Below are 12,087 nucleotides of genomic sequence, written 5' to 3' on the forward strand. Positions count from 1 at the left end.
AATTGAGTTCAGTTCACATTGGACTCTTCTATTACCGTAGTTCCTGCTGATTATAATCTATCCTCACCATTTTACTGTCCAGCTTCCAAAGCAACCTGCTGGATTCGGCAGAAGAGAAGCAGAGTGACTTCCAAGGACTTGCAGCTTTCCACCTTGGTCTCCAGCTCACTCACCCCTGGAGATCAGAGCCACTATGCCAAGGAGCCACATGGAGAGACAACAAAGGGGGAAGCCTGAAACAGCACTGAGAGCTGCCGTGAGCAACTCAGGTCATCCCATCTGAACAGAAATAACTTGTTCTCTCTGAGCCCTGTTCAGCTTGCTGATTTGTCTGCAAACTAATTCGTAGTTGTTTGTATTTAAGCCACTAAGTTTTGAAGTGATTTCTTATACCACAATAAATAAATGTAAGAGCCACTGCAAAAGGCCCTTTTCATTTTCCTAGGATGTCTGTCTCTCTTTACAGCACTCAATTTCTCTAGATGTCTTTCCGAGTTTGCTGGCCCCACCTCAACTCGTGGTCTCACAGAAACTCATGATGGGCTGACTGGAGGTCAAACTGACTAAGCACCAGGCCCAATTCTGGTCATAAAGGAAGTCAAAGTAACAACAACAACAACCAAAATCTAGGATTTCAAATTAAAAATTGGTGCACGTACAAAATTCTTTCCTTTCCTACTTCTTAAAGGATGTATGCTCCCAATAATATGTTGGCTGATTTGTATTCACGGAGGAGAATTTTCTTTAAAAAATAGTTCTTGGACTTGAGTAAAAAGATACCAGTTTCTCTTATAAGTCTCAAAGTACAAAAAACTACTGGTTTTATATTTTTCATTTAAATATATTTAATCATGTTAAACATCAGCTTACTTGTACCACTGCTAATAGACACAGGTGTTGTGGTTCAATATATGAAAGAGTTCATCTGGCTAAGATTTCTAATATTCTAAAGTCAAACTTACTGGTAAAACAACAGAAAACATATTAATGCCACCAACATTGTGGACTGTTAGTTGCAAAATGAGACCAATTGAAATAAAATTCTAATCAGGTCTTCTGACAGTCATTACCCCAGAGGGAAAAGGGGGCTGTGCTCATATAAACCGTGATTCCTGACTTGTTTCACATAGCACTTTGAGTCATCAGACTCCTGAGTATTTACTAGTTTGCACTCAATCCACTGGAAACTAGCTAACGCCTTTGGCAATAGCTTTGGTGTTTTACTCAGTGTTATGCTTGACAGGGAGCTTGGCTGTTCAGTCACAAAATTTTATTCCTTGTGAATCTCATTAGCTCCCATTTTCCTGTGCTGCATACTGAGTGATGGACAACCAGGATCTGCCTCGATTTGCCTCCCGTTTGAAGCTAGTTGGTCCTCTGACCCTGTTATCGATGTCTTCACACAACCGACCTTAAGGTCAAATCTGGGATGCAGAATTATTACAAATTATTACAAGTGGACTGTGGAAAGTCTGCTCTGCTGGCTTTAAAGACACACTTACAAGGCTGAAGAGTTCTAATTCCAACGAACAGAATGGAAAACACAATTTTTCTTAGCACGCTTTTAAACTATTAGACAAAAAAGGAGGGGGAGGAGAAGGATATACTGAAGAAAGGGTGAAGGAGAGAGAAGACTAAATCAGAATTTATTTCTTAAGCTTAAACTGAAACTAACAAAACATTCACATGCATAATTCGTAGGGCTCAAAAGTCCTGGATTTATCAGAATAATTTCAAACTTTTGCTCATTTGGATCCCGTATCTACTACTCATATTCTTACCAGTCACATCATGCATGCCAAGTTTTGCTTCAGAAACTACAGCCAAATACACATATATTAGTGTATCATGACATTTTAATTACAAAATGACTATTCTTAGTCACTCATAAAGCTTATAAGCATTAAATAAATATCTTCACTGACAATATATATGTATAAAGTTATATGAATTTTATATATATGTATAGATTACATATTTTAATAAAACTTCATTACAGTTTTTCAATGACCCGTTGGCATGCCATTAGTAGCTCTGAACTTTTAGGAGATCTCAGCATGCAACACACAGGTGTAGCCTAAGCAAGACCAACCTGCCTTATAACACTTTAGGACAGTTAGTGTGGGCCCACATGTCCCCACAAAACGCCCCTGAGATAGAGGCTCTACTTCTCCGGAAATACCCAAATATTGTAAAAAAGTGACTTCATTTGACCTTATGATTTCTTCCATAAGCCACAAATCCTTTCTTTCCTTTGACATATAAAAGCAAGTAAAAGGAGATAGAGCCAAGTTGGTACAGGGTTTAAAACAGTAAACTTGTAGCCTGTTATCCAAAATCCCTGTGATAAATGCATCTGGGTCTAGAGAAGGTGAAAACTCCTATAGCAAACCTTCTCTCTCTGAGATATGAATGGATTCCTGGTCTCACCCAGCATTGCTTTTTAATACCTGCCATTCCCTCCTCAACCCCAGGCCTAGGGACTAATAAGAAAACAGAACAGGTGGAGGCAAGTCCATGATTTTGGTATCTCAGTTGGCTCAATGACCAAATTCAGAGCAAAAAGTTTGAAAATTTACACTCCTGGTTATAAAGGGCCCAAGCATGAATATATTTATAACTCTGAACAAGTACAACACACCTAGCACCAAAATACCATAAATCAATTCATAAAATGAAAACTTTATTTCCATGTTTGTCCAACAGGGATAGAAGAAACAAGGAAATATAAGATGGTCTATGACCTCAAGCTCATTAAAGAAATACACAACTCCTTTACGGTAGGACGATTACATAGCTAAGTCAGCACGTTACTATTGGCATCTTATAGGTAGGGGAAAAGACAGAAGCTTATCTGCATTCTGAGCAACAACTAGAACATTCCTACCAGTATTCTCTCCAAGATTGTTATTGCAACATCATCTTCACTCCCATACCAAATTTACAAAGGAAAGCTGATTCTTCCCAAATTACTGATAGGAACTTTGGTCTTTTTCAACACTGTCCTATTCACTCATATATTCAACAAATATTTACTAACTGCTTTCTGAGCATGAAACAATAAGATACAAAGGCACGTGCAACAATTAACTCACCATTTAAAAAGAGATTTTATAAAATGGCTAAAATTACCTGTCATATTCCTAAGACAGAGGAAAAATAGTAATGCAGGTAAAATAAATGCATGTGTTTTTTTCCTGAAAGACATTCAATTTTCCTTTAAATTCACATGTTTCTAGCACATTGAAATATATGCAGTAACAAAGCAAAATCTATGAGCTGCCTGTGTCACATAAAGCCTTTGAACTTAAGGACCTTGCAGAGTACTAAGCTCTTTTGTAGGGTTAAGTGTCTCCCAAGCCATTCGCATTTCTAGTCCCAGGCTCCTAATGACTATAAGTTGAACTAATATGAGCCATTAGGCTTGCTTACAGTTTTTCTTTCTGTTTCTGTTTTTATTTTTTTTAAATCTTTAAAATAAAGATTTTATTTATTTATTTATTTATTTGACAGAGAAATCACAAGTAGGCAGAGAGGCAGGCAGAGAGAGAGGGGGAAGCAGGCTCCCTGCTGAGCAGAGAGCCCAACTCGGGGCTCTATCCCAGGACCCTGAGATCATGACCTGAGCAGAAGGCAGGGGCTTAACCCACTGAGCCACCCAGGCACCCCTAGGTTTGTTTACAGTTAAGCCAAGGCACAGACTATCAGATAATGGTGCCAGACACCAGTTACTGAGTGACTCAACATAGATTCAAATGCATAACTACAGATTCCATATTCAGTGATATTTTAATCATATATGCTTCTTGATTATATACTATTTAAGGCTTCAGGATACATATCCCAAATTCAAGAAGATCAATTCCATCTCAATGAAACCATCTGACTCTAACCATGAATCTGCTGGCACTTACTATTAACTGCTTTGAGAGGGTCTCCACCCTGCAGCGAGAGTCAACTTTCCAAAGAACAACCAGTCTTTCTGCGGTGGAAATCAATTCAACAATTCCTCAAAAGATTCATTACAGAACCGCCATGTGATCCTGCAACTCCGCTCCTAGGTATATACTCTAAAGAACTGAAAGCAGGGACTCAGACAGATACTTACACACCAAAGTTCACTGCAGCATTATTCACAAAAGCCAGAAGGTAGAAACAACCCAAGTGTCCATCAATGGATGAGTGGATAAACAAAATGCGATAGGGGCAATGGAATATCATTCAGCCATATAAAGGAGTGGAATTTTGATACATGCTACAATACGTATGAATGTTGTCAACACTATGTAGATGAATTAATGGGCTGAGTACTCTCTGCTTGGTTCCCTTTCTTTCTTATCTCCTCCAAGTGGGGAGGTGTGCTGCCCAATGTTCAGTCCTGTTAGGATTAAGGCAGTCTGGTACATAAAGAGAGCACAGAGACTGCAGAGCTGTTCCTCTATCCTGTTTGCTCCAAGAACAAGTTGGTTTGTAGTAGAGGTCAGGATAAATGCCAAAAACACTCTTCGCCCTCACTCATGGAAGAGTGATCATCCCTGAATGAGAGAAGAGACAAAGCTTCTCAAACACAGCCAACACTTCTGCAGTCCTCTTAGAACTACAGATCCCAAGGGCCCCTGAACATGTTTGCCAACACAGGCCATCACACTGTATCAGAACATGGCTCTGGAAAGGGATCTCAAGTGAACAGGAGAGGAAGCTAGAACTTCAACTCAGACTATCAAAGGGGAGGATTTCACAACAAAGTTTATTTTGTATCCAAAAAATATATTTCTTTTTTTAAAAAGAATAAACAGTGTTTGTGTAAAAATAAGGGGGAGAGAACAATGTTTAGGTAAACCTCTCATTCTGTTTTTTTAATTTCTTCCAGAGAAAGAGAGACACCATGTGGCTTTAATATTCTACCAAGAAAAAAAAAAAAGATTATTGCTTAAGAATTTGGTAGCAAAATAAAGCACAAAGACGGACAAAGAGGAGTTAAAGTGATCAGCCCAGATGAACAAAAATCATGAACAACATTGTGTTGTTGAGACCAGTTCCTCCAGGACCATTCTCCCTCATTGTTGGCAAAATAGTGGAAAATATAGGGAATCCTACAGGTTTTTATAATTTGCAAGCAAAAAGGCGGAGAAAGTCAGAGTTTCAGGTGAGTTCTACACTCCTGGTCTTATTGGGGAGATGTTCATGGAGACCACCAGGGGAAAAGATTCTGCCTCGAAAGCAGTTCTGATTCCTCAGCTCCCCTTGTATCCCTGGCTCAGGGACAGGATGACAGCACCATTAGGGGATGCATTAAAGTAAACAGACTTCCAATCATGTCCCACGGAAGGGATATTTTGATTTGATTTGAACCAGCACTGCAGACAATGGAACCTGGTTTGACTCTGATCTCATCTGACAAGTACAAAGATGCAAGAGGAGTAAGCAATTTAGTCTGCAGCTCCCTCTAGTTGTGCTTGGGAAATAACTGCAGAGGGATGGGAGCAGCCCCGAGCCTGGACGGGAAGGGGGTGCACAGGGAAGAGAAACAGATTGTCTTCATTGCTGAGCACAATTGAAAATGAGCCACGTGCTTCTAGTGGAACCTGTTTTGGTATCTCATCTGCAGCTACCACAGGCACTGAATGCTATGTGATTGAAACACTGCCCCAGAACACTGCGAAATAAGGAAATGTGCATATATGCCAGGAGCTACCTGCCACTACTTTCCAAGAGAATTCATAGTGTGTGATACTGTGCTTGGCTGGTCAGCCTCTCCCTCTTTCCTGCTGAAGAGACTTGCTATCCAGACCTAAATTCAGTTTGCAAATATAAAACAAAGTCAAACAACATGCACACGTGTGAATAAGATCGTCCATGCACTTAGAGACAAGTACAATAAGACACAAACTGTAGAGCTGAGAGAGGCAGCCCCATGCCTCCTATTACTGATTAAAGAATGTGATCAGAGAGTCCACGTGGCTGTGCTAAAGTCAGACAGCAAGAAAAGAAGCGCACGTCTCTGTAGCCTAATATGCCTCCCATTATAAAATGTGGCATCCGTTCTGTGCTCAGCCACAGAAAAGTATTTTGTTAATCAAAAATAATTTTAAAAAACCTCTAGATGTTCTTTAAACTTGCTTGCTGAATGTGAAGAATTATGCCAGAATAGGAAGGAAGGAGGGAAGGAGTGGGAGGAAAGAAAGGAGGGAGGGAGAGAGGAAGGAAGGAAGGTGGGTAGGTAGGAGGGAGGGAGGAAGGAGAAAGAAGGACAGGAGAAGCTTTAAGAGATGTATAAGAATTTCTCTACCTTATATACACGGAGAGGCCTGCTCTTTAGTCAATCTAGAAAACCAGCAGAGTTGTAGTTCACCACATTCTGGGAGTTTCACTTGAGACAATGCCCTCCAAGCCAATTATCAAGCCACACAAGGAAACTACTCTCATTAAAGTCATATGTTGCCTCTGTCAGAGTCCAGGTAGGAAAGAAATTCATCCCAGATGGTTCAAATGAGAAGATTTTAAGGACAAGATACCTTAGAGAGGTGAGGGCAGGGTTAAGGTTGATGCAGTTCCTGGAAACTAGAGAAGTTCCCGGTGCTGAACGGGGAGGCCATGGGGTGACAGTACCTTGGAGTAAATACTGTTACTAAAGTCCATTGGGAGATACAGCCACGGAGACTCTGCCACCTCACAGAAACTACAGTCTTGGAAGATCTTACCTCCTGCCAGAGCCGCACTGCAGAAGCCGTGTATCTTAGCCTCTCCTCCCGCCTTCTGTCTTCTGCCTCGTACTGGAAGTCAGCTGGCAAGAAAGCCTGGGTGATCCCATCCACAGATGCTCATCACATCGAAGTAGAGATATTGGCTCCAGTGGAACAGATTATAGTAGAACAGCAAATAACTGGGATGTACATCATTTCTGAATTGAAATTAGATGATTAACCACCTTTTGCACCATCTTTAAACTCCTGCTTCCAAAAACCTTTACCCACTCCCGTTTGCAGTGAGTAAATATCCCTAAGTTTAATTATTCTGTTTTTTTTAATTCTTCATGTGCATTAAACTGTATCTTACATAAAATGAACAGAAATATTTTGTTTACTGGTGGTCACAATTCCAAGTGAATGGCCCATTTCTCTAGTTCTAAATGCATTAATCTTAAATACTGTTTGTAAAAGTGCTTATACACTAGCACAGAGTAAGTTCTCAATTGGTACTTTCATACTTTTAGTTTTTACTGTGGACGATTGTACTTAAAGCCAGTCTCATCCATCAATAAGAATTAGGACAATCTGGTACATACAACCCTTCAAGCTTACCCAGGCATTTTCTCTGAAAGATCCTCGATGCTGGTGTGCTGTCTTGGAATTAATCTGCACTGCCAACTTCTGGAATGCTGGAGAAGTATGTCATGTTGGGTGGAGTCCTTCCAAGGGTGGGGCATCATGGACAAAATGTGCTGTTGCCCCAGCCCATTTGTATAGAACAAGTGACAATGGTATGCCATGGAAGGAACCAAGAGGAGTCTGGCACTTGGATCCCATTCAAGCTCAGTGTGACCTGAGGCAAGCCACTTAATGTCTTAAAGCCTCAAACTCTTCATCCCCAAAATAAGCAATCAACTAGCTTATAAAAGGGATAAAGGGAGCACTGCTCTGGTTTTTTAAAGAGCCTAGAATATGCTTTATCTTCCTTCACCTGGCACTCAACATTCTAAGGAGCACAGTAGGAAAATCCCCAAACTGGATGACTGCTGAAGGCCCACTTCTAGTTTAATTTCCTCAGATATTAGTTTCTTCCAATTTTATAGGGATAGAAGAGGGAAAATACTTAATTTTGTTCTCACAAAGCATAAAATCTAGCAGTAAACTTTTATAGACTGCAGTGTAAATGGTATAATAAGTTCATTGTCCCATAGTGTCTGCTACCTAATTGTGTTCATTCCCTTTGTGTATTTTAGTAATGAGAGTATAATTGTCAGTGCTTATAATACATATAATCTCATTACTGTCACTCCCATCAGTATGCTTTCACTTCAGCCTATATACAGTGTGTTCCACTTTCCTTCTCATCATAACACATAAATATTTCTCTTTTCCTGCACCCAGATTTCAGTCTAATTCCTGACAGTTACCATGGCTAATCATTGAGACATTGCAGCTTGCCTTGTTTTTCGTATGTTTCATCCACTGTTCTGGCACAGTGCCAAGAAGTCATTATTACGTTGGTGCTGAATTGCCATGACCACATCAGTGCCTTCCTACTAGAGTGGTTGAGACTTATTTGGAGTAGAAACTAATTTAGACATGCAAATGACTGCACTCCTGACAGCGACTAGTTTGGAAAACTCTAAGATTAGACACAATTATACCATACCTCAATTTCATTATCTGTCAAAGGGCAGATTTGGTCTCTATTATTCTTCTGGATGCGTTCCACTTCTAATAATTCTTTTTGTCTATAAAAGATTCAAATCAGGAAGACTTATCATAAACTTCTTTTGTAATTATCTTCTCAATAGGTAAAGCACAGTGACTTTTCAGGGCAGTAAACGTACTTGACACTCTGGGCCTACATGACATCACGCATTTGTCAAAACCTATGGAATTTTACCACACAAAGAGTGACCTTCATTGTATGCAAAGTTTTAAGAGTCACTTAGTAGACTGGGGGAAAACTAAGGTAGAATGTAGAATGGGGCAAAACCAATTGTATTCCACATGTACAAATAACTTCAATGAAGGAAGCAGAGGAAAAGATGATGGCCTAAGTAACTTTGGAAATGAATAAATTAGGTAAGACTAAATGCAAAAGAAGCTACAAGGCACCCTACTCTAGTTGATAAAGTTATATCACACATGGGTATGGGTTTTTAATTCTGATGCTTCCATCCATGTAAACTGGAACGGAACAATTAATTGGATGCATGGTGGATGGTAGGAGAGAAGACAAAAATGATCCATATTTAATGGATCCAAGTTGGCAACATCAGTATGAATCATATTTAGCTTAATATAGATACACAAGTTTCATGCAGAAATATTTATAGATGTGTACATACAAAGGGGTGTATGTGTGTGTGTGTGTATTTACTTCAGTTAGTATATACACATATATCTCCTTGCTCCTTCATCTGAGAAGGCCTAGAAGGAACAACTTCCCCACAGAAAGAATCATACCTAGTGCCCAGACCTTCATTCCTAATGATATTCTACAAAAAATATGAACACAATGTTGACTTTAGTTAATAATAATAGGTTGATATCGGTCCATTAATTATAAAAGACATATTATGTTTATATAAAGTGTTAATAAGAGGAGAAGCTAGGTGAGGGGTTCATGGAAACATTCTGTACTATCTTCACTTTTCTTTTTTTTTTTTGTAAGCCTTTAACTGTTCTAAATAGTCAATAATATTATTATAACACGGTATAGTGACAGTAACTATACTTACCATAGTAAGCACTGTCAATGTACAGAATTGCCAAATCACTATGTTGTTCACCTGAAACTAATATAACATTGTATATCAACCAAACTAACAAATTTTTTCAAAAAATTAAAATAAGTTAAAAAATAAATTTTATTTAAAAAGTAAAAAAAACAAACAAACACAAAAAATCTTGTATTTGATCAAAAATGCATAACTGAGGGGAAAAAACAAGAGAGAGAATGTGACAGAAGTAGTATTTGAGGATACAAAGGCTGAGAATTTCCCAACATGTGTAAAAGATAAAAATCCACAAATACAAGACATTCTAGAAACCCAAACAAGTTAAATAAAAATAAAAACAAAGATAAATACATCATAGTTAAACTGCTGAAAATCTAAAACAAGAAGAAATTGTTAAAAACAGCCAGAGGGAAAAAGGATGGTCTGCCTTTAAAAGATAAACTATGTCTGTGAGAAGTAACATCTCAAAATAAACAGTAGAGTCAAGGAGATAACAAGTGGCATAACTAAAGTATAAATATGATAAATTCCAGCCTATAATTCTATATGACTTTAAAAATTAATATATATATATATATATATTCCAAACAATAAAACAAAGAATTCACCACATACCTTCATTAAAAGTAATACTAAAATTAGTTCCTCAAGCAGAGGATAAAATGATCTCAGATAAAATGTATACTTCCAAGAAATATTAAAGAGTGGAGGAAAAAGTAAAATACATAGGTGAACATGAATGAAAATTGACTGTACAAAATATTAATAGTAAAGTCTTTGGGGGGTTCATATATATGTATAATTAAACTGCATATCATCAGTGATCTAATAAATCTGTAACCCAAATGGTAATCTCTAGAGTAGCAAGTTAATAAAACGGAAAATAGAATATGAAGAATATCTGATTAGTTAAGAAGTAGCTAAGAAGGAAGTGTTAAAGCACCTAACACAAGTGGGTCAAATAGAAAACAAATAGCAATTTGGTACATGTAAACTCAATTATACAAATAATTAAATTAAATGGACTAAATATTCAAAGTAACAATAAGATTTTCAGGTTGGATTTTAAAAATCAAACAATATGTTGCTTGAAAGAGTCACATTGAAAATATAAATGGTGCTGGGAAAACTGGACAGCTATATGTAGAAGAATGAAACTTGACCATTCTCTTACACCGTACACAAAGATAAACTCGAAATGGATAAAAGACCTCAACGTGAGACAGGAATCCATCAGAATCCTCGAGGAGAACATAGGGAGTAACCTCTTTGATATCAGCCACAGCAACTTCTTTCAAGATATGTCTCCAAAGGCGAAGGAAACAAAGGCAAAGATGAACTTCTGGGACTTCATCAAGATAAAAAGCTTCTGCACAGCAAAAGAAACAGTCATCAAAACAAAGAGGCAACCCACGGAATGGGAGAAGATATTTGCAAATGACAGTACAGATAAAAGGTTGATATCCAGGATCTATAAAGAACTCCTCAAACTCAACACACACAAAACAGATAATCATATTAAAAAATGGGCAGAAGATATGAACAGACACTTCTCCAAGGAAGACATACAAATGGCTACCAGACACATGAAAAAATGTTCATCATCACTAGCCATCAGGGAGATTCAAATCAAAACCACATTGAGATACCATCTTACACCAGTTAGAATGGCCAAAATTAGCAAGACAGGAAACAACGTGTGTTGGAGAGGATGTGGAGAAAGGGGAACCCTCTTACACTGTTGGTGGGAATGCAAACTGGTGCAGCCACTTTGGAGAACAGTGTGGAGATTCCTCAGGAAATTAAAAATAGATCTTCCCTATGACCCTGCAATTGCACTGCTGGGTATTTACCCCAAAGATACAGATGTAGTGAAAAGAAGGGCCATCTGTACCCCAATGTTTATAGCAGCAATGGCCACGGTCGCCAAACTGTGGAAAGAACCAAGATGCCCTTCAACGGATGAATGGATAAGGAAGATGTGGTCCATATACACTATGGAGTATTATGCCTCCATCAGAAAGGACGAATACCCAACTTTTGTAGCAACATGGACAGGACTGGAAGAGATTATGCTGAGTGAAATAAGTCAAACAGAGAAAGTCAAGTATCATATGGTTTCACTTATTGGTGGAGCATAACAAATAATATAGAGGACAAGGGTAGATGGAGAGGAGAAGGGAGTTGAGGGAAATTGGAAGGGGAGGTGAACCATGAGAGACTATGGACTCTGAAAAACAACCTGAGGGTTTTGAAGGGGCGGGGTGGGAGGGTGGGGGAACCAGGTGGTGGGTATTAGGGAGGGCACAGATTGCATGGAGCACTGGGTGTGGTGAAAAAACAATGAATACTGTTACGCTGAAAATAAATAAAAAATTAAAAAAAAAAAAAAGAAAATGTGAATGGTATTGAAAAATAATGCTACAAAAAAAAAATTCAAACACAAAAGAAGCCAGTCATGGAGAAAATGAGGGATTAAAAAACCTAAAAGACATGAAGAAAGCATAAAACAAACTGGCAGAAGTAAGTGCCTTCTTATCACTAATTAAATGTCAGTGGATAAATGCCTCAGTCAGGAAACATAGATTGGCAAGTTGGATATATTTTTTTAAAATTCCATTATATGCTGTTTATAAGAAACCTACCTTAGC

This window comes from Martes martes (genome assembly GCF_963455335.1).
Source record: "Martes martes genome assembly, chromosome: 1".
NCBI classification, from domain to species: Eukaryota; Metazoa; Chordata; class Mammalia; order Carnivora; family Mustelidae; genus Martes; species Martes martes.